Here is a 24,791-nt window from a genome sequence, read left to right as displayed (position 1 = left end):
AATTATACTCTGCAGTGAATAGCATGAGTTTATTAAGGGAACGTCATGCTTGAGCAATCACATTCTGTAATAATGTTACAATTGATCTAGACAACGAAAATGGATACACCATTATACTTTTGGATTTTACTAAGGCTTTTGAGATAATACAGCATGGAACACTGTTGCGTTAACCGGAAAATATAGGATTGGATTATAAAATATTGGCATAGATAAGAGGATGGCTGTCTGATAGATATCAAAAAGTAATATATGGGGAATGTCAGATTGCAAGATTTAAGGTAACCAGTGGTGTGTGCCACAAGGATCATTCCTTGGTCTATTGTTATTTAATCTGTGCATTAATTGTATTGAGAAGGATTTGGCATGCGATATACAACTATTTGCTGATGATGCAAAGAGAGGTAGGGTAATCAGGAATGCTGCTGATATGTAGTACTTGCAGAATTATTTGAATAGGCTGGAGCTGTGTGCATGTGAAAATGGCTACCAGTTCAATATTAGTAAATGTAACACTTGATCTCATGCACTTTGGTGTGATTACATATCCAGTGTAGTATTATATTTGTGGAATTATGCTACAAGGAACTGATGAGGCTATGGATCTTTGAGTTTTAGAAGACGGGAAGTCGAAGTCCAAGGACCATATAGTGAAGATTACAAATACAACTCAGAGAATGATTGGAATGCTGAAACGAACTTTGATGTGTAAAGATAAGAAAGTCATTTTTGCATCTTTATAAGACTTCAATAAGCCTTCACTTGAACTGTTGCGAGCAGGTCTGTCTCCTGGTTTATTGTGATTCTGATACAGTGGAGAGACTGCAGAGGAGTGTTAAAATGATATCAGGATTGTGGAATACTGATTATGAAGATTGGGAATTTGTAGACTGCAGACACCATTTATGCAAGTTGGAGAAAAAACATGAGACACCTTTGAAGTTGAGAATGAATAATGTCAAGAAGTGAGTGGCGACTATATTTTTCTTTTGTAGAGTGGTGCGTGATTGGAATGGATTGCCGTCGGACGTGTGTGTACATACAGTGTTAATGAATTCAACAATAGGTATGACAGTTGGTGTAGATAGCATAACCTCTCTCGATGAGTCTCTGACTCCCTGGAGGTATCTCTTAATAATAATAATAATAATATATATATTTTATTATTATTATTTCTTAGATAAATTATATACATTATATGAACACAATTATGCATAGCAAATACTTTCTCGTACATAAAGTTTTTTTAAATAATAATAATAACAATAACTGTTTACAACGTATATTATTATAATATTCATAATGATGATTATTACAGATGTTTCTTTGCAATTTTACACTCTATATATACAATATCAATGGATATAATCACTCCATATTGCATACTTTTGTTACAGTTATTACATACATTTGATTACATATGATACATTACTTATATTTGTTTACATATGATACATTACTTATATTTGTTTACATATGATATTTACATTACATACATTTGTTTACATATAATACATACATTACATACATTGGTTTACATGTGATACGTACATTACATGCATTTGGTTACATATGATACATCTTGAATGAGAACTAATTTCTCTGCTTTCATCCTCGAAGATTGAAGATGACACCAGTTGGTTATTATTTATTTATTTTTTTTTTGCTGTGTTGGAAAACTACGAAATCTATGATTGAGAAATTCGCGCGCGCGCGCGCACCCACGCACGCACACACACATACGCACGCATACATACACAATAACTTGGAATGTATTGATGCGTCGCTGAACTGGAAGCCTGAACGAATATATTGTGTTTCATTAAGTTTGTATGGCATTTTGTGTGCGTGTTTCTTGTTCATAGTATGTCCTTAGAGCTCTTTTCAGGCTATTGTAGTTTGTAAGGTTTCTGTATTCAAAAGGTAATTTGTTTATCATGTCTGGGATATAGAAGTTTCGTGTGGCCTTTCCGTAGTGATTATTGTATTTATATGTGATATAATTAGTTGTCTGAAGTCTTGTTATACGGTATGTATTTCTGAATATCCCGTAGTTGGCATCGAAATAATGTTTTAGCAAAGCTGCATAGTGACATAAATGTTTTGCTGTCAGTATTTTGTGTTCTTACATTACAATGTATATAAGGTCGTTATTTTCTCTTTGTTCCCAAAAGATAAGTTTTATCATTTTGTACTGTAGCGACATTAATCTATTTAATGTAGGGTGCTCAGAAAGCATACGTTGTTATAGCGTATCGTAGTATATTTTGGCATAGTGCTTTGTATATTAGTGTTTTTAGGCGTATGGGAACTATGTCTTTTAACCTGTAGAGTTTGCCACTTATTGTTCGGAGTTTGTTGTGTAGATGGTTTATGTGGCAATTCCAGTTCATATCTGCATCTAAGTAAATTCCAATATCGTATTGTTTCAACCTGAACGATTGTAGTGGTTTTGCTGTTCTGTGTGTTTTTATGTTGGATGGTTATACATTTGTTATCAACTGGTCGAATCAATGGATTTCTGAATATCATTAAATTTGTCTTTTCTGAGTTTACGTGTATGGAGTTTTTTGTGAGCCAGTTTGTGATCAGATTTATGTCATGTTGCATATTTGTTTGGGCTATGCTTGCGTTATTGTGGATGGATATTATTGCTGTATCGTCTGCGTACTGGAATATCTTACCTTTGAGTGGTAGCTGATTAATATCTTGCGTGTAAATATTGAATAGAGTTGGGGAGAGTACAGCTCCCTGTGGTACTCCACAGGTTACTGGTAGCTCTCTGCTTCGGTTTGACCCGATACGTGTGATATGCTTTCTATTTTGAAGGTAGTTTGTAAACCACCTGTGAAGACGCCCGTCTATTCCAACATGTCTCAGCTTTTCTAACAAGGTTTGATGTGTAAGTGTATCGAATGCTTTTAGTTAGATCTATAAAGACTACCATGGCAATTTTGTTTTTGTCTAAGGCGGTATTAATTACGTCTGTAAAGTCTTCCTGTTGTTCCCTTATTTTTCTGAAAACCATATTGTTTTTTGGGGATAATATGAAAGATCTCAGTGTATGCTGTGAGTTTCTTCAGTATGATCCGCTCCATAATTTGATTGATAATTGGTAATGTTGCTATGGTTCTGTAATTGCTGATTAAATTTCTTTTTCCATGTTTGTATACGGGTGTGATTATGGAGATCTTTAGCATACTTGGTATTTGTCCTGTTTTAAATATTTTATTTATTAATTTTAGTAGGATAGGGCTTAAACTAGTTGCTTGTTGCTTTATATCTTTAGGTCTTATACCATCAATTCCTGGGCCTTTGTTTGGTTTGGTTTGATTTGATTTGATGTATTGCAGAGAGACGTTCTGCTTCTTTTATGGTTGGGAACCATAATGTCTGTTTTGATTGTGGTCCAAGTGGAGGATCACGTTTTGTGACTGGGGGAATATTTCTGTGCAGCTCTTGGATGGAGTCTGCAAAGTATTGATTAAAGTCATTTGCTAGTTGCTGGGTAGGTTTTGCGTCTTTCATGACGCTGTGTTTTATGGTTTCGGAGACGGTAGTGTTGGGAACACAATCTAGCATCTCTTTGATCAGATGCCAGGTTTGTTTCATGTGCAGAGATTATTTTGTCTCTGTAGTAGTTTCTTTTTGCATTTCTGATTTGTGTTGTAAGACGACTCCTTGTTATCTTATATTCAGTTTTTAAAGCTGTGTTATTTGGATATCGCTTTAGTTCTTTCCATAAAGCGTCCTTTCTGTGTATTTCTAGGATCACGTTTTGTGTTATCCAAGGATTTTGTGTTGTTTTTGAACGAATTCTGACTTTCTTTATACCTTTCTTTGTTGCTTTTCTTCTGTGGGACATTGCATGTCCCACAGAAGAAAAGCAAAGTAGCAAACCAGTGAAGTAACGGTTTGCTACTTTGCACTTTATGACTGATGCAGTGTAACTGTTTGGTGGTTTATATGATCTAGATAGGAGGCAGTGATAGTATTTCCGAATATTTCTTCTCTAGTACATGATGTTATTGTTGGTATTAGATTATACATGGATAGCGTGTCTAGGTATTGTACAGTGTTGTTCTGGTTTTCGTTTGCAATATTTATGTTTATATCACCAATTATCATTAGGTATTCGGTTGAGCATATTTCTTGGCGTGAAAGCCAGCAATTTAGTTCGTGCAAGAATTTTATCATGTTTAGGTTTGGTGGCCCCAGTAAATAGCATTTAGTATTATGGAGTGCTGTCTATTGATGGTATTAGTGATTTCGAGGCAAAGGGTTTCAGCATGCTCAAACTGATAGGCCGTTTCTTTTTTATTAATTTTTGTTTGATAAATATTAATATTCCACCCCCTCTTTTTGTTTGGCGGCATGGTCTATGTTGTTGGAAGCATGGAATTTGGAAAGCAGTCGCTTCGTCATTAGTTATGGATACTTCTGTTAGAATCAATATATCAATAATATCAATGTAATTCCTCAGATAAGCCTGTAACAATAACCAATATTTTCGGATGCTTCTGATGTTAATATGCAAGATTGAGAGACCTCTCGCTTGTACTGTGTGTTGTTTCTATGCATCAAGCGATTCGAAAGTACAATTATTGATGTATTCTGGTATAATTACATCTATCTGATGGTTCGTATTCATTTTTGTTGTGTTGAGATCGTCTTATTGAACTAAGTTGGAGCCTTTTGTTTCACTCTAGCAACCTATCTATATCTTCCGAGCTTTTTATTTGTATAGACTTTGAAGTCTGTGACTTTCTCAAGAATATTTTGCCGTCTTTGATCCATAAAAAGTGATACTTTTTTTCTCTTTTTTCTTTTCTTGCTTGATCCAAAATATGCTGATTGAAAGGTGTTAAATACTCAGATAGAAAGATTGGCGTATTGTCTTGCGATGCATTTAAATCCTTGACAACTGTTTTTTTCATTCTGCTGGCTTTTATGAGATTGCCTCTTGTAGCCTTGCTTGTCAGACGGATTATTACTGGTGCGGGTCGTGGCAAGCCTTGTTTTTTGTTCTTCCTAGGAATACGATTTATGGTCTGAATATCATTATGCTGTAGGGGGATGTCAATTGCATTGCCTAACTTTAAAACTACGTCTCTGAGATTTTCTCTGGATTCAGTTTCTGGAAGACCGTTCATGACAAGGTCTTCTTTATGTTGTTGTTGGTTTAAAACTTCGTATTGTAATTTGAGGGAATTAAATTCTTGATGGAGTTCCGACATGTCTTTTATCACTTTGTGTTGCCTGTCAGTTAGTGCATTAATGCTGGTTTTAATGTCTTTTACCGTTTGTAAGACTTCTTCGACTTTTGAATTATTAAATTTAAAAACCTTTTCATATTCGCTAATTTTTTTGGTTATTTGTTTATTCTGTTTATCAAATAGTTCTTGGACAAGATCTACCAAGCTGGCTTTTATATTTTCTAAACCTTTTTGTAGTAATAAATTTACCGAACTCAAATTAAAAGACTCACCGGTATTTTTTTTGTCTGTTCAGTTCATCGTTCGATTCTGCCTCCGGCGTAATCAGTTGCGTCGTGGGTGGCGGCGTTTCTTTGTTCTCTCTACAGTAAGGCATTTCCAATCCTGTCGCTTGGCATTGGATTTACGTTGCCATGTTGTTTCTGAGATGCGGAACATGTAAAGTGAAGATTCCTAAGGCATTTCCTGTAGGTTATATGACTTCCGTCGGACGATAATTCCTTTAGGCACTTGTTGCATTTCACCTTTCTTCCCTTGGACAAATGTAAAGATGGCGACGTCCTTTGTTTTATGCTCGTTAGTGACAACGGTGAACTCTACTCAACCCTCAGCACACTAAAATTTGGGTTTAACTTGGCCTATTTCGATGAATTATACATCACTGTCTTCAGCGTGACAAGAAGAGTCACTTTGTGACACTTTTAAGTTAACAACAGGGGTTTGAACCACATTAAAGTATAAAAACTGGACCAGCGATACAACCATGCAATTCTTCTAAAAAAAATCAGCTAACGTCTTTTTATTCTCGTATACGGGAGTAGGCGAGGCCATTTAGCCCTATCTAACTTTGGAGACTGAGTGGGCAGTTCAATCTCCACTGGTACCCAATCAGAGATAGATGGCCCAAGGCTATCACTAATTAAGCGGTACGCAGTGAAGAGAGACGGCTCAAATGTGCCGCCATCTCGTGGTCCCTAACCCTAACACAATATATTTAATGTTTGAAATAATGTGGGTTCTACGGTCGATTTTCTTGAGTTTACAGGACGAAAAACCTGAGTTTCCGGGAGGAAAAACCCGCTTGCCCGTGCCAGAGATCGACTAACTCAGGAACCGGTCGAAAAAAGCTTAGAAAAATTTCCTGTAGTCGCTGACTAGACTCGAAACCAAGTCTTCCTTCGTGCGGCCAAGCGCCGTGGTATGCAAACGCCACATCCACTGAGCTACACAGGCTCACATGCAATTCTTTTATACTTATATTGATCTTTATGATACCGAAACCCTATTCTTGAGACCAAGCATGGAACTTTTGAAGGCCGCTTCAGGCTTCCAAAACGAGAAGGTGATCTCATACAGGGAGATGAAATTCATCTATTACATAAAGACACTTAAGCATGCCCACGCACGATTCGATCCCGCAAACTGTTGGTTGGAGAGTGGATATTCCAATCGCTCATCCAACTAGATTGATAAAAATATCCATTTTTTAATGCAAATAAGAATTTGAATTTTGAGATGATTGTACACCAGTAAGTTTCTCAAATAAAGTAAAAGGGTGTAATGCATTAATGGAAAAATAACGAACCACCATATTAGTTAAATATGGGGAGGTTCCCATACATGTTAATTCATGTTAATTAACATTTTGCAACTTAATTCATCACATTTCAATAAATCATATCTTACTATTGTAGTACTTGTGATTATTACTATTATAGTTTGTTATTCCTCCAACAAAACTGCTTTGCAATTTTAAGTATCAGTCACATAACATTAGTGGCCAGTAATTAACTAAACACGTTTAACTTAGAACAGAAACAAAAGATCGAATGGATTTAGGCATTATTGTTATTTTCTGAAAGTCTCTGCTATATGCCCTTTCTATGGTTATATCAGTTGCTTTAATATCATTTTTGTCTAGGTTTTTATCAGAACTTTCCACACCTCCCTCTTATATATATATATATATATATATATATATCGATTATATCGATTCATTAAATCAGCTGAGTTATATGGGTTAGGGACTTAACCGTAATATGGATACTGTCATTTTAACTTTTAAACCTTATTATAAAACTGTATACTGTGTGTTACTGCCACTATAAAACAGGACAATAATCACCCATATCTTCCTCCACAATCACATCTTCATTACCTTCACGGTGTGAATGATCAGGCTGTCGCTCTTCTGGTGTAACCTTTTTTTTTTTTTTATGAAAAAGTCCAATGTGCTTTGCTTATTGCTCTTCTTCTTTTCATCATAAATTTGTTCATAGCAAGCATACGCACCATGTACTTTCGTTTCTATTATTAAGGGTCCATGTTCAACATTAGGATCCATGTCTTCAGCCATTTTGAGAACATCGCTAACTTCAAAGAACATTTCTGCAAGACATTTCACTGTGAATTGCTTAACTACCTCTTCCTGTTTCTCTTTTCCCTCTTCCTTTTCTCGTTTTCCCTCTTCTGAAACAGTTGTTCCTCCAGTTTGACCAATTCTTCGTTGGTCAACTCTTCAGGGGAGCTTTCTATGGGTTGCATTATGTCGTTATCATTCACTTCGAGATTCAGATTGTTTGCTAGGCCCACTATTACAATGAAATTTACAAAATCATGCACAAATCTTTTTAATGTCTTTTTCCATATGCCACTCATACATTGAGAGGTCACTTCGTTCCAAGCCACAGTAATACTTTTAATAGCATGATAAATATTGAATGCGTTCCAGAATTACACGAGAGTCTGGTCATTTCCTTAAGTAGCAGAAATGGCTGGTGAAAAAGTTCTCCGCAGATAATAAGCCTTAAACACTGCAAGAATTCCCTGATCCATCGGTTGGATCAATGAAGTATTGTTTGGAGGGAGAAACATTACTTTGAACTTGGTGAAGATCACCAACAAAAGACGTATAAGACGGATGACCCGGAGCATTATCTAGAATTAATAAAATTTTAAATACAATATTTTCTTTCACACAATAGCTTTCCATTTCACTCGCATAACAGTTGATTAAGGCATTCGCAAACAATTTTTGAGTCATCCACAACTTCTTATTGCTCCAATAACGAACTGGGAATATGCTTCCTAATGTTTTTGAAGATTCGTGGGTTCTCACTGTGTCATATCACAAATGGTTTCAGTTTATATCCAGCCACATTACTCGTAAAGGATAGTAATACGGGCATTAAGGGCTTTGAAACTTTTGAAACTAGGTATAGATTTTAGATTTTTTGAATGAATGTCCGCTCGGGCATTTTTTTCCGAAACAAGGACGTCTCATCCATATTAAGTATTTGCTGTGGCAAATAATTTTCCTCCGTAATAGTTTTATCCAATTTTTCCACAAACTACTTGGCAGCCTTCTCAGCACTTGCAGATTCCCATACATGTTCACATTATGCAACGCAAAACGCTGCTTGAATCTCATGAACCAACCGGAAGAAGCGTTGAATTCGTAGCCATAATCGGGTTCTGCTTTTTCCTTCAGCATATTAAAGAGACTTAGTGCCTTAGTGGTTATGGTCACAGTGCTAAGAAGTGTGCGCTTTTGGTTCAGGTCCTCTATCCATGACTCAAGTAGCTTTTCCATATCACCGATAGGACCTTGTTGTTGCTTCGTCACTATCGTCGATTTAGAGGAAGCTGATCCTTTCACAGCCTCTACGATTTTATCCTTATTTTTCAAAATGGTCGTCACTGTAGAATGAGACCATCTGAAGTCATGTGCGATCACATTGACGGGCTTATCAGCTTCATGTTGCTTTATAACTTGAAACTTCGTTTCACGATCAATTGCTCGCCTCTTTTTCAGTGATTCTTCACTAGGTTTTTGGATTGTGCGTGTAGGAGCCATGTTGCACAAAACATCGTGAAAAATTGAACGATACATACACATGTATTCCATTTCTCAAACACAAAATTAACAGAGGAGCTATTGAAGATACGTGCCGACTGCCAAGGGAGGGTGCCGCTGAAAGTGCTGTTGCCACTGTGCATGCTTTACCTTATGCTCGCTTGCGTCTTGTTCGAAAGTATCGTCGAAAATGTTATTTATTCACTTATGGGATCACGGACGTAAGTCGACGGATGACTGTACATATATTTATGATAAAGTTTAATTTATAAATTAGCCACAATATGTGGTTAACAACAATAACTAATAATAAAACAGAACAATCATAACAATATACCGTAATAACAGTTATGGGAATGGAATCTTAGCAACTTCATCATACGTTTTTTTTTTTTTTTCCTTTCCTTATGAAGTCGAGAACTTTCAACTTTTCACTTAAATGAAGTACTTTACGGCTTATTTTTGGCATATCCGAATTGCCAGCAGCAGTACTCTTGCGCTTTGGGATCATTATTAAGTAAAATAAGGGGTTACTTGAATTAATTAAGGTAATCAAAACCACGGTCTCTTTTACGAAGGTACATAAAATTATCATGTTTTTAGTACTATAATTCAGAAGCAGATTATTGTTATTTTGTAATTACACACCTGTAATTCCACCACATACTAATGAATGTTCTTTTATAATTTTTCACCAGATGAAAAACCTGTGGTTATATGCAACTGCTTTTATCTGTATCTGTTATGTTTGCTCATGTCGTGGACAAGAATTGGTTCGAATCTGCAGTGGTCACGATCTCAAAGATGTTGTCACCAGAGCCTGCAGTGTGTATAAGAGAAGCGCGGTAGGATTATTACGTCAACTGCGGCATGCTTTTCGTAAGTAATAATATCAACTCACTGCTTACGACGTAAATTACTTGAACTCAGTTCTAATTCTCTCTCCAGTCCTGAAAACTCCATTATAGTACATTTTTAAAATAGCAAATTTCTCTTGTAACACAAGTGTTTTCTTTGTAGCTTTTGCTTTCTCGAGTGGTTCTTGTCACAAATTAAGTTTTATGTAGTTCAAAGGTCATAAAGTTTGATGAATTTGATATATGAATTACAATAATGACTGTGTTTTTCAAAGAACAACAATAGCATAACTTCTTTAATTCGATTTTCTTTTTATTTCAATAACCTTGAAATATGTTCCAATCTCAGCATGCACTATTAATAGTTACCTAAACCAAAATTGCTTCCACGCTTCTTACTTTGCCAACGAACTTTGTCATGAACATTTCAAAATATGCAGATGAGAAATGAATCTTTAATGTACTTTTTTTATAACTTACCTGCGAAGTTCTGAATATGACGTCACTCCTGTGCACGTTGTGCCTAAAAGAACTGTAAATATTCTTGTGTGATTTTTCCGAAAAATGATCTTAAAATATCAACACTTCACGTCTCCTTACGTCACACTGACTGTCAAACTGGTATTATAAGCAATTCAAATGTGAGCAACGCTGTCAATCTTGTGGAAAGTCTGTTGTCGAAGCCACTAAACCAATTTGCTATGAGTGTTGAAGTGCTGGGGAAGAAACATAATTATTTTGGAAACATAATATCGTAATATGTTGCATACTGCTGCTTGTGGAGAAGCAGAGCACAACATGCTGCGATCTGCTTCACAAGAAATTTACGTATTTGGTAATTGGGACATCGTAGTTAAGTCATGTCGTTGATAAACAAGTTGATATTCCAGACTGAGTAATGACAGTTTTTTTGTTTACGTGTCTCAGTATAATTCATTTTTATTAACAAACCAACGTGAAATAGTAATGATATATATATAACTACATATATAATGAGATATACGTCAATAATAACTATTAGCAACGGGATTTGAAATGATAATTCCTTCTTGCTTTCATAGAATTTAATTAAATTTGGTATTTAGTATCCCATTAAAATTTGCTAGTTCAGTTTTTTTTTTTTTAATGGCAAAATTTGTCTACAATGGAGTCGCCCAAAACAGCGATAGATTTAACTGCTGTGACAATGGATGGCATTACTATAAAAATATGAAATATGACCTCGAATAAAATACCAAAATTTATGTAACAAAAATATATAAAATGATTAAAAAAAAAACACTCGAGGTCGAAATGTAATAACAGCAGTGGGATAAGATAATTAATGAATTCGGAATATAGAAATAATAAATAATTAAAAATGGAACCAAAAATCACAAGATATGACTAAAAAATGCAGGAATAATATAAAGGATATGATGGAATCAAAATTAAAATGTAAATTGGAGTACAGGACAGATTGTTAAAAGAATCTAAAACATACTGAAAACACTTCGGTAAAATTCAAAACTAATGTTAGAGAATAAATTCAATATAAAGAGGTGTCTGTGGGGGGGGGGGGGGGAGAATTGAGGTTCCTTTTCGGGTGAAAGACTGTTTCAGGTATTAGCTGTTTTCAGAGCCTATGAAAGTTTAGTGTTCAGTAAGTGGAGGGAAAATCATCGTCGAATACTACTTTAGACCTTGGATAGTTTGTCTCATGTTTATGAATTCCAACCCAATGATGCCTCTAATGAATGATATTTTTCTTTAGGACTAACTTTTATTCTCCCATAAGTGGAAGGCCTATTTTTTTTTTTCCTTTCGATAACTCTGGTTGTTTCTTCCGCTAACAGCCAAACTGTTCCCTTGAAGACACAACTTTAGGGGATGATTCAGGGAAGGGTGGTTGGCTGTATTATTATTATTATTATTATTATTATTATTACTTGACACCTCCAGGTAGTCCAAGGACTCATCGTGGAAGGGCACACTACTCTATTTCGCCCACCACCACTTGATTCTCTAATTACGACACTAGTGCCATCTATCGCCCATATTAAAAATGCTTGTAGACCCCTAATCAAGGATTTAGCTCATCCAAGAAAGATATAGGGGGGCGCAGTGAAAGACAAAGATATTTCCTCATACTTATACACTTACCTTTTATATTTTTTATTAGCGCGTAGGTGTACAGCATGGGTGTCAAACTCGCGGGCCGCATGTGGCCCGGCCAAACGTTTGCCAATGAAAGTGATTGCTACAGATAGCCGTGTTGCATGTATTTGCTTTACACGCAGGCGAACCATTTTCCCCACTATTTCTACCAGCCGATTATATACCTACTATCACGTGCCAGTGACACGCCCACGTCTAGTCGTCAGTCTTGTTTGAACTGACTTGTTTGGTGTGCGTAACAGGAAATATTTCGCTTTCGGTGAACAAGACAAATAAGTTTATTTACGTTACGCTTATTAATTTGTGCAGTTAATTAGTGTCTGGTGAGTTGATGTTCAAGAAAAAGTATCAGTTTTTATTAAAATATTCTATTATTTTATGTTAACGATTATTAATTTTTATCAGTCCTTTGTATTCAGCATGTCTCTATCGAAACCAAGTGATAGTAATAAACGAAAAATTGCTGACGAACATCGAAATTTCCAAGAAAAGTGGGAGTTGGACCTTTTTTGCTGTGAAGTAAAAAATAAAATAATCTGCTTAATATGTAATAATGTTATCAGTGTACCAAAGATATACAACATTAATCGTCACTATGAACAACATAAATCAAAATATGATAATTACGAGGGATTAATGAGACAAGAAAAGTTGAAAGAGCTCAAGTCGGGACTGAAAAAAACAACAGTTCGTGTTTACTAAAGTATCACCAGAAAGTGAAGCGGCGGTGCATGCAAGCTACGTCTTGTCGAAGTTGATAGCTAAACACTCGAAACCTTTTACTGAAGGTGATTTCATTAAGGAATGTCTAATTAAAGCTGCGGAAATTATTTGTCCTGAAAATATGAAGGCTTTTCAAACAATCTCTTTGTCTCGAAATACAGTTGGAGAAAGAATTACTGATTTGGCCGACAATTTAAGTGTTCAGATCAAAGCAAAATCATCTAGTTTCGAAGCTATTTCCATTGCCTGTGATGAGATACGGACATTCGGGCGTAGCTCAATTAGCTGTGTTTCTTCGTGCTTGCGACACGGATTTCAACATTTTTGAGAAATTATTAGAACTAGTACCAATTGATAACATTAGTACAGGACAAGATATATTTAATTGTGTTTTTGAACTTCTGCGAAAATACAATCTACCTCTGTCAAAATTAACCTCTGTAGCTACAGATGGAGCTCCTTCTATGACTGGAAAAAACAATGGTTTCGTGGCATTACTGCAAAATAAAATAAAAAAAGAAGTGAAATTTATGACGGATCCAAGATTCCTCATACGCATTTCATTATACATCAAGAAGTATTAGGCGCGAAAGTAATAAACATGGAAAATGTGCTGACATCTATCAAAAAAATTATTAATTTCATAAAATCTCAAGGCTTAAATCAGCGACAGTTCTCTGCTTTCTTAAGTGAATTAGGCAATGAATATTCCGGTTTGTCCTGCTATACCGAGGTACGTTGGCTATCCTGCTCCAAGATTCTTAAACAATTCTGGGACTTGAACGATGAAATATGTCAGTTGTTATTAACTAAAAATCAAGACAAAAGCCTGTTTTTTGACACAGTGTGGTTGCAAGATTTATTCTTCATGGTTGATATAACAAAACACTTATGTGATTTAAATTTAAAACTGCAAGGAAAAGATCAGATCATTACGAACATATGTGACCAAGTTAAAGCATTCAAATGTAAACTAGTTCTTTGGGAAAAGCAGTTGAAAAATGAAGATTTAACGCACTTTCCGACATGCAACATGAACAAATCAAGTTTAAGTGAAATGCATCGTATCAAAAATACGCAGAAAAAATTGTAAGCCTTAGAAATGAATCTGAAACAAGGCTTGCATATTTTAAATTTTTGGAAGACAAGTTTTCTTTGTTTTCTTCGATTTTTTCAATAAATATTGAATCAGTACCTAATCAAATGTAAATGGAGGTTACTGAGATCCAGTGCGATTCAGATTTGAAGACCAAATTCAGTGAAGTTGGCGTGCCTGGATTTTACAAATGTTTAAAAATTCGCATATGAAATTATATCCATGTTTGGAAGTACTAATCGGTGTGAACAGTTATTTACAATTATGAAGGGAAATAAGTCTCCCGTCAGATGATCCAGAATTACTGACATTCACCTTGGATCAGTTTTGAAAGTAATTACTGCGAACAAGATTTCCCCCGAAGTAGGAAAGATAGCAGCAGAAAAGAGATGCCAAGTGTCAGGGAGAAAACATTAATTCGTTGTTCTTGTTCTTTTTTTATACTGTACTTTTCAAAATAAACCTGCGTTTTTGTGAAAATTGAAGTTTTCGTTTTTTGCTGCCCACATAAACTTAAACTTCGTTTATTTGGCCCGTGTTAGCCTTTGAGTTTGACATGCTTGGTGTACAGGGTGTCCGAAAAAGAACTCCGGAGTTTCTAACACCAGTATTTTCTACTGGACCCTCATTCGATGGTGTTTTGAGCATATGCGTGAAAAGACAATGTTCAAATTGTAGTTCAAATGTTGTCCACCTGATAACAGCGCTGACGAACCAGATAGCTGTACAGACGCGCCGTGCTGCAGCAATGGCGTCGCCACAACAGAAAGCACAGTGTGTGTGTGTGTGTGTGTGCTATGGTTCACAGAAACGAAGTCAGTGACAACTGTGCAAAGGAATTTCAGGCGGGAGTGTGGTAGAAATGCTCCGAGTGACAAAAGCATCCGTAAGTGCAGGGCCGCCCCTAGGAATTTTGCCAGCCCCGTGCAGTAGCATATTTTGCCTCCCCTTCTCCCTCATTTTTCGTATAGTTTATGCCAACTTTGCCGCCCCAAAAAAAAAACTTGTCGCCCAGTGCAAATGCACGTCTTGCACCGTAGGTAGAACCGGCCCTACGTAAGTGACATCAAGAGTTCTTGGAAACAAGAAGTGTTTTAAAATGACACTCAACAGGTAGGCCTACAACAAGTGCGGAAAACGTTGCATGAATTTGACTGTCTTTCCAGCGTAGTCCGAAACGTTCGGTTCGTAGTGTGAGTCGTCAATTAAACACTCCTAAAAGCACAGTATATGACATTGTTCACAAGAGATTGAAACTTTTTGCTTATAAAATGCAGCTTGTTCAATGCATCCAGCCTACCGATAGGCAACAAAGAGTTTGTGACTACCATGTTTGACCTCATTACCGAACATGACAACTACCTCCAGAGCGTTTTATTTTCTGATGAGGCAATGTTTTATGTTCATGGGGTTGTGAATCGCCATAATTGTCGGGTGTGGAAAGCAGAAAATCCGCAAGAACTGGTGGAGTTCGTATGTAACAGTCCGAAAGTCAATGTCTGGTGTGGCATCATGCATGGTCGCCATGAGAAGACGATTACGAGTATTTTTATATTTATATATTTTTATATTACCTGGATATGCCAGAGAACTTTGTTTTCCAAGATTGAGAATGTGGAGGATCTCATTTTCCAAAAGGATGGGACCCCGCCACATTATGCAGCGATTGTGCTGACCGTGCTCAACAACTGATTCCAGGGAAAATGGATAGGCAGAAGAGGTCCCATTGCTTATCCACCGTGCAGTCCCAATTTGATTCCAATGGATTTCTTCTTCTTTAGGGGCTACGTAAAAGACATTGCGTATAAAAAAATTCAGTCCTTGCCCACCTACTCCATAGAAGCAATTCTTACGGATATGCTTACCCGAGTGTGGTCAGAAGTGTAATTCCGTTTTGATGTCTGTAGGGCTGTAAATGGTGCACATATTGAGTTACACTAAGAGGTAATGAAACTTGTGATATTGTACTTTGATAATATATGCTACATACGTTTGCTTCAAAATGTCATAAAATAACTTTCACTGAAATCCCCGGAGTTCTTTTTCGTACACCCTGTATTTAATTATGAAACAGTGTATTACAATTTCTCTCTCTTCCTACATTTAAAATCATATCTAATTTTTTAAAAAATGACTAATCTTTGAATAACTATTACAGTTCCTTAATTATCGAAGAAAATTTCTGAATTGAACACATTCAATAATATGCTCATTTGAATATACTGTTGATTTATATATTCAAATGAGCATATCATTGACCGCTAAACCATTTAAAATCTTTGTAATCAGTCCAAAAAGTGTACGTGCCACTACCAGAGTTATCTGAGTTTTTACAGTAATATTCTTAACAATTTCACTAAAGATATCCATTCTAGAAATCACTCAAGTGAACGAATTCCGCTATCAACACGATAAAAAGGTGCGTTACGCAGAGAGGGGAGCCAAAGGAGTTGCAGAGGCTGGTGTTATAAGTGCTATATATGCTTATATTGAATTTTTATTAGAATATGAACTTACATCATCATTAAAGGACATTCAAACAAATATTTGTTCAGTAGCTGACCATTTTGCTGTAGATTATTCTTTTTTTTTAATCATTTTTTGTTTTCTTTTACAGATTTGCTTACAGTGCTTAGGATTAACTTGCCTTTTTTTTCTTTTTTTTTACAAACTGAAACAACGATTTATCGTTACGCCTTCTTTAATTTGGAAATTATGACATAGAGATATTTCAGACTACAACATATTTTTGTTTAGCATGACAGTCAGATCTAGATTTCAGGAAGAAAAAAAAGTCACATTGATTTTCCATGATAATCTAATTATTTTCGTTAAAACACTTAAGTTCCTGGTTATGCTAACACTTTTCCTATTCATCATAAAATACAGTTTTAATAACAGAATCACTTACATTTAATATTTTTATTTGGAAAATTTCCGGCAAAATTTCGTAGCCATTGTTATAGGAAAACTCTAAAAAGAACAACAATGGCTATGAAATATAGCCGAAATATTTTACAAATAAAAATATTAAACGTAAGTGATTCTGGTATTAATATTTTATGATGAATTCTTCCGCTTACGTCTCCATTTTTAGACAAATACTTTTTTCTATTAATGCAGTCCATATTTATTGAATGCTCAAAATTGAATTCAAACATGTAATGTTGTTGAGCAATTGAATTTTGTTATGGAGATCGCCAAAAATCCAAAGTTCATGGATAAGACCACAATAGTATTTATGACAATAACACCAAAATAATTCCATATCTTAGTCAAACTGGCTGTTGGTTTCAGATGAGAAAGAAAGAACATATTTGACTGCGATGCGATGATGATTAGTTTATAAACCCACAATACTCTAGAATTTTTTATGCACTTCCGCTTCCAAACGTTGTTAATCTAATCTATAGCATATTTCCCGAACTCCCTTTCAAAGAGACCATCAAATGTTTTGCAACAACTTCAGGAAACCAATCCAGACATGATGGCTTTACAATGAGTGACAAAATCATTCCCACCTGAAGATTTTCATTATGCATTATGCATTATGTTAAATTATGCATACATTTTCGAGATTCACAAGATTTCTTTCCTGATCAACAACAAATATTTCTAAAAAGAAGCTTTTTTTTTTTTTTTGCTAAATCACAAACCTTAATTTTATAAAAAGGAAGGTAGACTGCACTTTAACGCCATCTGAATATTTTGACTTAAATTCATCCGATTGTTGTCAGTCTAAGACAGGCAAACACCTTATATTAACTCAAACACCTTATCTTTTGATAAGGTGTTTGAGTTAATATAATGCATCCGGCTTGCTATTCCACTGCTGCATCGCTACTATGGGTAAGCATTTTATGAATGTAAATATATGTGTTTGCATGGGGGGGGCGGTTTGCCTGTGTTTGAAGAATGAAAAACCCGAGTTTCCAGGAGAAAACTCTCCACTTCCGTATTAGACCTAACTCACCCCTAACTGAAAAGCCCTGTTAAAAGTTCCTCGCGCATAGCGGGGATTCGAATCCAAGCCATTCCAACCAAAGGACTCCATCTACACCGAATGCGCTATGGAAATTCGGTTTTCCATTATATCATATTAAAGATTTCATTTGGCTTGACACAACAGTTTTTTTGTATAACTACAACTGAATTACAACTTATCTTTGTATACATCTTTTCCTGGATATGTTTTTCTTATCGAAATTCAAATAAATAATGCTAAAAGGGGTTCCTCATGGCTAAGTCATGAGCAACCGTTTTATGCAATGGATTAGAAGTGTCATAACAATTTAGACCACTTATCTTTTAAAAGAACTGAGACCTCTTCGGTGGGCATATTAGTAAAGAAACAAATGAAGTCAAAACTAATCATACTTTCATTCCTTTGGAGATGTATGTCTTTAATAATTGAAATAAAATGATCAGAATTATTGATGAACGATGTAGTCGAACCTGTTAAACCTTTTAAAACAAAATGTTTTCAAACCTTATATGTGCGGGAATCACTTCCTTCCACTATATATCACAGTGGAGTAGTTTCCGTATGTGTTTTAGGGACATCATATAGTCGAGGAATGCAAATGGATGCGGTAAACGTAGAGATAATCTTAATTCTCTGAGAAATTCCGTAGTATTGAGGAGAATATTAGTGCGGTCGTGACGGTCTTGAGTTGTATCTCCTTCAAGAACCGAAAGTATTTGTATGTAGTGACTGTGACATTTTGTTATTGTATTCCTCAGTATCTAAGATAACGTTGCATTCCTAAAATCTGCTGGAAAAATTATAATATTGTTATTCTTCTTTAGATTTTTAAGGTTTAACGTTCTGCTATAATAACATTATCTATTGGAGAATTAATGACGAAGAAGGATCGCATTCGCAGTAGATTAACTTGTTCAGATGAAAGGAATCAAGCGCCGGTTTTCTATTCTTGAAATTAAGAATTCTTTAGAAATCGGTTGCAGAGATGTAATAAAGTTAAATCCTTTAATAGGAATAACTTTTTTCGACATCCAATAGAAGGTAACTAGATTTATTAATTATAATCGTATCGAGAGGAAGCTGATGTTTAGGGCTGGACGACCTTTGTTATTTTATTTTTAAAGTTTCAAATTTTCCAATCAAACGCACTTTTGTTCGTGTTCTGGATATTAGATGCTTAAAAGCTGAGGACATGTTAAATACATTGCAGTACTAGTTTGCAATCTTTGTCTATAGAAGAGGATATTGTATAATATTCTCCGAGGAGTACAAACAGTACAAAACGGTCCTGCAGGTGAAACCGTAATCAAAGAACCAATATTAAAATATATAGACGCTTTAAGGAGCCAAGGGGTGTTTTGTGTCATACAATCCGTTCATTTAGAATATATTCTTTCAATCTGTAATAATCCTTTTATCTCGCTCCATTTTAACTGTTTCTTTAAGGTGATGAATTTAGGAAAAAACATAATTGAACTTGCATCACTTGAGAAATACAAACTTGTTGGTGTTGAGTGCAAACTAGTCCAATAATGAATCTATTTTTCTGTCTTGTTATCCATCGGCTTTTAGTCACTTCAATTTCTGCAGTAATGTCAGCTAGCCGAGTAAATCCGTTGTATCAAATATATATAATTATTTTAAAAAATGGGGAAGGGGATCTTTAGTACACCCACTGTACAAAATACTATAGGTTCACAAAAACCATTCATAGGTGGGAGTTAGATTTAAAAAAAAAAATAAAGAGTTTCAAACTTTAAACTTGTGAAATTGACCAGAGAGTTTGAGACAACCCTCAGCATCGCATTTGCCTTGGTATTGTACTATTTTAAAGATATGAAATCTGTCGAAGAGTTCTGCATGTTTAATTTATTTTTATTTATTTATTTTTATTTTTATTTTAAGGCTTTTCAACAATTACAGAGATGGGATTGCAAATGTATAGAAAAGTAGGTTTCTTTCCTCTTGTAGTTTCTGTCTGATCTCGCAGGATAACTAACAGTACAAAACGGTCAGGGCAGTGAAACTTTAATCAAAGAACTGAAAAAAAGAAAAGCCCTGGGAATATATGAATAAGTTCTCCAGCTAGTTTTCAAACTTGGCTATCAAATAATAATGAACTGTTGATATCTTTCATTCAACAAAGTACATAAATAAAATGAATAAATAAAACAAAAATATTTGAAGAGAATAAATAGCAAAACAAACAAAATTAAAACAATAAATGTATTAAATGCATAATTCTCCAACTGGTAGATAACCACCAGACGATATTCGAACTAATTTTCTCATTGATAAATAATAACGGGCAATATGCTCGTGAAATTTTTGTATTTTGCAGAGCTAAGGACAGTAAACTGTACATTTTTAATACTAACTGCTGAGAAAAATTCTGCCTCACATCCTTGTATGGCTTTTTAAAAAGCGTCACATGAAAGTTAAGTTTTAGTAACCAAATTAGATTAAATTAATCCAAAACATAAACTATAATCAGGCACCTCTAACTTTTATAGACGTTTGTTTAAAGCGGCGCAGAACTTTATTCTCATTTCTAAATGCAATAAACTTGACGGAACATCTCACTTAAACTTGACATTTTTGTACTCTGTGAATAGCTCAGGAAGTTCAGATTGATGACTGTTGTGAAAATGAGTGTCCAATAAATCTGTTCATCTCATTATGCTATTGAAGGTAAGTTCTTTTACTGATTGCTTTTCGAAAAAATCACTTTATATATAGATATTTTCAAAACTCTGCTTCAAATACTTGCACAAGTAATGCACAACTCCTTGTTTCCTTAAACCGCTTTGCATTTATTAGTAGATAGAAATCATATGCTACTCAAACTGATGAACGCAGTTACATTTGCTGTTAATTTTCAAGTCTTTCATGTACTGTAATTAAAAGTGCATTGTTTTTAGGTTTAGTTTTAGTAGATAGAGTCGAAGTTCGATAATTTAAAACTCCCCATTTAGTTAAAATGGGGAGTTTTTAATTATGATATCGAGACTATGAATGGATGATTATGAGGATAGACTAAGAATTTTTGGACTCCAAACACTAGCAAACCAGAAAAATAGGGGTGATATGACAGAGACCTCGAAACATCTAAATGATTCATAGTAGTCCAGTTAGATGGAACTTTTAATTTTAAGAAGATAGTCGAGAGGATAACAAGACATCTATGGAAGTTGAGAAGAGTGCAGACAAGAAAAGGATGAGAGCTATATTTTTCTTTCATAGAGCATTGTGTGATTTAGTGGATTGCTTTTACAGGTGATGAGTGCATGCAGTCTGAATGAATTCAAGAATGAGTATGATAGCAGATATGGTTGATGTGAGCTTCCAATGATGAGTCTTCTACTTACTGGAGGTCGCGTGGTGATAGTACTAATACTGTTACTACTACTACTACTACTACTAATAATAATAATAATAATAAACCGATATTTTATTTTTCGCAAATCGAATGTTAACAACCTGCAAAATACCATTATACTTTATATACTTGTAAACACTATATACTCGCTTTCAATAATACTAGGCTTCCCGAAGAAAACCCGTTACAGGTTCAATTCTAGCTACCAACTAAAGGAATATTTTGCATCCAAGACATTCGTCAATTACTTCCAAAGTAAGTAATTCTGTGGAACGGGTAGTGGGTACTGTTTTTAATCCTGTAACTCAAAAAAATTGATCATAGAATTCTTTTGCTTCAGACATAATACATATGATTTAAGACCATGAAATGATAGCAGTTATTTATCATACTCTTTTCCCCATAAATCCTTGATTCATTGATAGCATTGAGCTCAGTTATTGCGGCAGACTGAAAAGTAGTTTACAAGATGGCAATCAGATTTCAAAAAAGTTTGGACTAAAAGTGTTTCGTCTATTTGCTTGTGGAATAAAAGGGTTAGAGGTTATATTCTATGGTATAATAGTAGTTATGGACAGCATCAGGATTTCATGATTGGAACCCTGCAATATCAGGATTCATGTTTCCGGATGAGTGAAAATACTATAAATAGAAGTACAAAAGGAATATTTGTTAGAGATTTCAGATAAATGCAAGTTGGCCATTCTTATATGGGTATTGATGTTTTTCTCCCTTCCAGAATTTATGGTGTTTCATGATGCAGCGTATGAAGATAAGCCAGAGAATACGTACAATTAAATTAAATTATTGTATTTAATGAAATTAAATACGTATTGTATGTATTTAAATGCATACAGTACAAATTGTACTGCATGCATTTTAAACTAGAAAAATAGCCTGAAAGTTTTAATCCAAATTCTCGCAAATATTTTGCTGTTGAGAAGTTTTGGGAATGCAGATTAGAATGAACTTAAACGATCAGCCGTAATAGAGAATGAACTGCATGCAAAGTTATTTGATTTGAATTATAAAAGCCTGCCCATCACTCACACATTGCTAGTCTCCTCTTTAAACATGCTACTCTCTAGCAGTCAATTCTCACACTTTTGGAAAACCCTCTTGCATGCAAGAAACTGCAAATACCATACAAAATAAATAATAAAAAGAAAAATGTTTATTTCTTAATTTAAAGCTTATTTCACGATATTCACCACTACATAAGTGCCATATTTTATCCAGTGTAGATCACATGGAACCTGTACTGTAAAGATGAAATTTGTCATTGTTACTTATTTATTTATTTATTTATTTATTTATTGTTAATTCGACCACATGGCAGAACTTGTCTTGATTTCTTCACCAGATGTCATTAAAAATTATTGATAATATTGGGCCAGCAATCTTTGATTGGCTAATGGTCGAGACTGACTGCCACTAGTCTGCAAAACTGATGACTTAAATGGCCTTGCCTACTCGCTATTTGGTGAAAGGCGTTAGCGGATTTTTTTTCCGTCTTTTTATTTTATTTTTGTGGCATATTGTCACGAAATCGTGAATTCTTTCTTTCTTTTCTTTTTCTTTTTTTCTTGTCTTGAAAACTTTTCTGACCACCCTCGTATATACGGTGATGATCTGAAACGTTCTCGGCCTCGACCATAGATGGCAACACTATCGGCAAGATTTTTTTTTTTTTCAAAGTTGGTACATCTGTCATATTGAAAGTCATGTGATGTCATGACAAGTCATTGTCATGTGAAATTGCAAGTCATTCTATCAAGTAGATTGTCTTATTCAGCTGTCAGAAGTAAAGGTATTGTCTATATCTTGAAATGTATAACATTGAGTATCATGCGGTTATAAAATTCTTTATAAAAGAAGGTTTAACGCCAAAGAAATTCATTCGAAGTTCATAAAAGTTTATAGGCACTCTTCTCCTTCGTTTTCGACAATTACAAAATGGGCTGCCGAGTTTAAACGTGGCCATACCTGCCTTGAAGATGATCCACGCGAAGAACGTCCAAAAAGTGTAACAACACCAGAAATCATTGATCAAGTGCACCATATGGTTTGGATGACTGGCGAGTCAAAGTGCGTGAAATTGCTGAGACTATAGGCATTTCAAAAAGAACGTATAGGATATATTTTGCATGAAGAATTGCGAATGAAAAAGCCTTGCGCTTTTTCATTCGCTTGCTCGCAGCAGATCAAAAACGCACTCGCATGAAAATCTCTGAACAGTGCTTGGAGCGTTTTAACAAGAATAAAACTGATTTTGTGTGTCATATATTACTATGGATGAGCCTTAGATTCACCATTACACACCAGAATCCAAACAGCAGTCAAAACAATGAACAGAAGCCGGTTGTTCAGCGCCAAAGAAGACAAAGTCTGTTCTATCAGCAGGAAAGGTCGTGCCACCAGTGTTTTGGGAGGCTGAAGACATTTTTGTTTATTAATTATCTTTAAAAGGGTAAAAAAACAATAACCGGGGAATATTATTCCGCTCTTTTAACCAGACTAGATGAAAAAATTCGTGAGAAAACACTCAGTTTTCAGAAGAAAAAAATCATCTTTCATCATGACAATGCACCTGCCCACAAAAGCAATGGGAAAATTAAGTGATCTATACTATGAATTGTTGGAACATCCACCCTCTTTCCCAGATTTGGCTCCCCCCTAACTTCTATCTCCTCCCAAAACTAAAACTGTTCCTCGTTGATCAGCCTTTTTCTTTGAATCAACAGATGATTGCAGCTGTAGAGAGGTATTTAGCAGATCTTACTGGGAACTACTACGGGACGGGATATGGTGCTGGAGCATCGCTGAAATAAATGTATTAGTCTTAAGGGAGATTACGTCGAAAAATAAAAATACGTTTGAAATTATAAATTCGTTTTATCATTGTTAGGCCGAGAACCTTACAGACCCTCATATTTCAGAACTATACATATTATATATTCAGAAATAGTATGTATATATATATATATATATATATATATATATATATATATATATATATATATATATATATATATATGGGGGGGGGGGGGTTTGGGATGCTAAAGGCATTTTGTTTATTAATTGCCTTGAAAAGGGTATAAGAATAACCGGGGAATATATATATATATATATATATATATATATATATATATATATATATATATATATTTGTACAAATTCTGGAATGAAAACGGCTCGACTTGTCATATGATAAACAACTCCCTCCCGCCCATAGGCCCTATACTGAGACTGTTCTAATTTTAAAATGAAAAGTGAAAGAAGAATGAAAATAGAAAGATTATCAAAATAAGCCTTAAATTTAAAACCATTAGGAAAATGAAAACCTAGATGCCCATTAAGAGATTCAATGATGCAGAACAGGTCACTCTAGGATACTTGAAAAACATGATGATGATGATGATGATGATGATGATATATGAAGAACTGTGTACCTCAGTGGAAGTTGCACTTGCGTCCTCTGCATTAGGTCGCCAGAAGGTAGACTTAAGTTCAAATCTACTC

The 24,791-nt window shown here is 35.0% G+C and overlaps 1 long non-coding RNA gene across 1 annotated transcript in view; it reads left to right on the top strand.

Moving 5' to 3' along the window:
* LOC150102793 (uncharacterized) overlaps positions 1-24,791 on the top strand; it is a 44,686-nt gene that overhangs the window by 17,609 nt on the left and 2,286 nt on the right. The window contains exons 2-3 of the long non-coding RNA XR_016548957.1: positions 9,771-9,951; positions 20,506-20,581. This is a non-coding gene — a long non-coding RNA (uncharacterized LOC150102793). The remainder of the gene's footprint in view (positions 1-9,770; positions 9,952-20,505; positions 20,582-24,791) is intronic.

Source organism: Typopeltis vanoorti, chromosome 10, assembly GCF_054136105.1.
Source record: "Typopeltis vanoorti isolate ZY-2024b chromosome 10, IOZ_Tvanoo_1.0, whole genome shotgun sequence".
Classification (NCBI taxonomy): Eukaryota; Metazoa; Arthropoda; class Arachnida; order Uropygi; family Thelyphonidae; genus Typopeltis; species Typopeltis vanoorti.
This window is presented reverse-complemented; position numbering and strand designations above follow the sequence as displayed.